The sequence below is a fragment of the Dipodomys ordii genome, unplaced genomic scaffold, assembly GCF_000151885.1.
Source record: "Dipodomys ordii isolate 6190 unplaced genomic scaffold, Dord_2.0 Scaffold7, whole genome shotgun sequence".
Lineage (NCBI taxonomy): Eukaryota > Metazoa > Chordata > Mammalia > Rodentia > Heteromyidae > Dipodomys > Dipodomys ordii.
In genome coordinates, this window is record NW_012267223.1 from 258,559 (window position 1) to 262,691 (window position 4,133).

The following is a 4,133-nucleotide window of genomic DNA, read 5'->3' on the forward strand; positions in this document are numbered from 1 at the left end:
GGGGGACAGCGCGGTGTCCGGGGTGGTGCTGGGTTGTGTGCAGAGACCATAGCTGGGGTCTGATGCGTGAGGAAGGGGAAGAGGAGGCTGGGCTTGCCTGAGACGGGGGAGCGGCTGCCACGGGACACATGGGGTGCAGCCCGTGCTGAGGCACCCCACGCGGGCCCTGCCTCTCCTCATTTGCTGCAGCAATGCGCCAGGCAGCGACCACTGCAAGCTGTGCTCCAGGCACGCAGCGGCCTCCTCCCTCCCCCGGGACGGCTGGATGCTAGCTTCTGGGTTCCTGGCCTCGGGTGTGGTGAAGTCCTGGGGATGTGGGTTACACAGCGATAGAGCACAGAGTCCAATTGTCACCCCAGCTCAGAACTGGGGAGCACGCGGTCAGCTTGCTGACCTTCGTGGCCAGGCATCGACCAGGCTCCCCTCCCCAGGCCTGCTCATCCGGAGACTTCCTCAGAGCTGGTGCATGGGGTGCTGGGGTCCCCAGGGCACAGCTCGTCTGGGGTCTGGATGTGGATCCCAGAGTCCTGGCCCCTTATTCCTGGCTAATTCCTGAATCTGTCCATGCTGCTTTAAAAAAGCATCCAAGACTGGGTAATAGATAAGCAAATTCTGGAGAATTCCAGTGAGTTCTTGGCGGTCCAGGCCCTGGCTCTGTCTACATGGCTGTAGATGGAAGGGCGAGGGGCCGAGTGCTGTCCTGCAAGGGCCTCTGCCCCACCACCAGGGGAGACCGCGGGGCGCAGTCACCCCCACAAGGCAGGTCTACCCCGGCCCCCTGGAGAGGTCCCAGGGCGATTTCTAGGAGCCACTTCCCATGACCTCCGACATCTCCTCCCTCACTCATGCTGATGAAGGTCGAGCTTCCCTCCGGCCCCAGAGCAGTGAGCTCTGCCGTCAGGGTGGCCGTTTTGTACACTGAAGACAATTGGAGCCGGGCCAGACACGCAGTTAACGTAAAACCTCCGAATCCGCGGTATTGAGTGCATTCATAATGCGCCATTCCAGCTCTGGCTGCACTCAAGGATGACCATCATTCCCCCTCAAAAAAAATACCCTGCCCTGTACCTCTGTTGCCAATGCTGCCCCCCCCCCCGCCCTGGTTCTGGCAACCATGTCCCCCTAGCTCTGTGGACTTAACTGTTCTGGGGTTTTCCATGCGAAGGGACTACTCGATGTGCGACTGTGTCTGGCTCCTGCCAGTTGCTTAGCAGTTGAAAGGTCTTCTGCGTGGTAGTAGGTATCAATGCTTGATTCCTTTTTAGGTTCAAATAATATTCCATTAGACGAGTATTTCCGTTTCCTTCCCTTCCTCTCTTCCTTCCCCAATAGCAATCTTATATAGCCCCAGCTGTCCTCAAATTCATAATCCTCGTCTTAAGTTCCCCAATGCTGGGATTACAGGTGTGTGCTACCAGGCTCAGCTCCCTTGTTCCCCCCGCGGTCCCTCCCCCATTTCTGAAAATGTCCTTGACATGTAAGGTTCCTTCTTGATGTTTATCCATCTTTTTCTTTCTTGGCCTCAGTTCTAGGACTGCCTTCGTCCTAAACATTTACCCCTGTTCTTCTGACTTGCTTTGTCACTTCAGATCATTGTTGTATGTGGTATTAGGTAAGAGTGTGGGTCTGTCACTTTGCATGGGGGCAGCTGATTGTGCTGGTACCATCTGAAGACTCTTCTCCACCCACTGACTGGTAGGGTCACCCTTGTCAAAAATCACCGCACGGCTGGGCGCTGGTGTCTCACAAAGATGTGGCTCAGGAGGATGAGCTCTGAGGACTGCAGTTCAAAGCCTGCCCTGGCAGGAAGGCTGCTGAGACTTCTTTCCGATAAACTACCAAAACAGCTGCAAGTGGAGCTGTGTGGTGTAGAAACCCTTGTCTTAAGCAATAAAGCTCAGGGTCAGAGCCTAGGTTCTGGGTTCAAGCACCAGAACCAGCACCAAAAAATAAAAAGGAATTCATGGTGGTCTCTGGTTTGTTTCTGCTCTCTACTGCCGTTTTACCTGGCCTGTGCAGTGGGTTTGACTATTGTAGCTTTGTAGTCAGTGTTGTGACCCACAAGTCTGAATCCCCCAACTCCTTTTCCCACCGGTCCTGGCTGTTTGGCACCCTTGGAATTTCATATGAACTTGAGGACGCTTTGCTTTTTCTGCCCGTGATGCCACGTGGGTTTTGTGAGGAGAGCGTTGATGATGATTGTGTTCTGGAACTCACTTTTTTGTTGCTTTTTTAGTTTCTTTGCTGTGTCATTTTTGTTCCCAAAGTTTTGTTAAACAACGAAACACAAAATGCAAGTTTCTGTGAGCTCGCTCCACTCTGCCCTGGCGGGAGCTGTGTCTGGTGGCCCCTGGGCGGGGGGCGGGGGGGGAGTGGCACCCGTATTCTGCTTGACAGGCCCCGGGCATGGTCTGACCCACCTGGGCATTTCTTCACAGAGCTGGTCCACATGGCTTCTCCTCATGGCCTCTGAGGGGAAGCTGGGCTCAAAGAGCACCAACCCCGGCGCTGTCCCCGGCGCTGTCCCCACCGCAGGCCCCCGGCCCCCAGGGAACCGGCTCCAGGCCCCTCCCTCCCTCCAGCTCCGCCCCTGCCCCTTCCAGCTGGAGCCAGGCCGGTCCAGTTCTCTCTCCAGGCTGCTGCTGGCGCTGTGTGGGCCAGCCAGGGCTCCAGGTTTGGGCCTCCCCCACTGCTGCCCATGCGGCTGCTCGACAGTCGGCTTCCGTGGCCCGGAATGACTCACGAGTGTCCGCACGTGGCCTCACCTGTGCTGGGGGGCTGGTGCGCGCCCCCTCGGTGGCGGCGGCAGCTGCGCCCTCCCCAGGGCCCGGGCGCCGTGGCTCCCAGCTGCTGAGGGCTGGGCAGCCTGGGAATCGGAAAGCTGACTCAGGGTCAGGGGCCGGGGGTCGGCCCTGCCCGGGGCTCCTCAGGAGTTCGCAGTCCCCGTGCTCTGGTCTGGCCAGCCAGTGGCCGGAGGCTACATGGCTGTTACCCCGCTCCCCCCGCCTGGCCCTCTGCCAGGCCCCAGGGCGCAAGGGAGGGAGGCCCGGAGGCGAGGCGCCCCCGCCCTGCTGGCCGGGGGGGGGGCTTCCTGTCTGCATGGGGGGCACCTGCTCCCCAGTACGCTGACCCCATTGACCCTGGCCTCCTCCCCATAGGAGCGGTGTCTGGTGCCCGTCCGCAGGGCCTCGGCTGTTGGGTGGACGCTGGGGCCCCAACCTCAGAGAGGAAGGCGTAGACAGACTGACGCAGGCAGACTGAGCAGACAGACTGATGAAGGCAGACTAGGGACAGACTGTGGAGCGGGCGCCATCTTTCCTGCCACTCTCAGGCTAGCTCCAACCAATGGGCGGTTAAGCGGGACCAGGAAGGGGGGGCAGGGGCAAAGGGGGAGGAGTGCAGGGTCACAGGCTACCACACTGGGGACACCACGGCCACCACGCACCCATGTCCAGTGTGAGCGCAACCCTGGGAGGCACCCAGCGGCCGGAGCCCTGGCCCTGCGCCAAGGGAGGCCAGAGCCCTGGCCCCGCCCCGTGGGAGGGAGCGGGCCCCCTGCGACGCCCCATTGGCCTCGGCTCAGCCCGGGGAGTCCTGCGGCTGGGGCAGCCTCCGGCCGCCAGCGGGGCGAGTGCCCCTGGGTCACCACCGCTGGTCACCGCTGACTCCGACTCACGTGGGCTGATCTCCCGCGCCCTGGACAGTCAGAGCGCTGCCCGGGCCTCCCGCAGCTCACGGGTCTCTGCCACAGGCACAGGCCGGTCCAGGCCTCCAGCCTCTGAAGCGCTTCTCCAGAGTTCGTCTGGAAGGGCTGGCATCAGGGCTCCAGCCTGAGGACGGGGGACCTGGCCGGCCCCTGGCTCTGGCGCCCCTTCCCCCTCGGCCTCCACGTTCCCAGCGGTGCGAGCCGCCCAGCGACCAAGGCTGAGCCTCTGGCGGTCCCAGGGCGGTCTGCGCCAGCGGTGTGAGTGTGTGGGGAATGGGGGGTAAGGTGGGGCGTGGGGGAGGCCTTGCCCAGAGAAAGCTCTGCGGCGCTCTTCAGGGATGGCCATCTCCGCCCCTCACCCGAGGTGGAGCGGGGGCTCTGGGCAGCGGGGGACCTGTGGGACCCCACTTCTTTTTTTTTTTTTTTT

The 4,133-nt window shown here is 61.4% G+C and overlaps 1 protein-coding gene across 1 annotated transcript in view; it reads right to left on the reverse strand.

The window, feature by feature from the left end:
• The window catches only part of Rptor (regulatory associated protein of MTOR, complex 1), a 339,456-nt gene that overhangs the window by 5,898 nt on the left and 329,425 nt on the right, over positions 1 to 4,133 (reverse strand). The window lies entirely within an intron of this gene.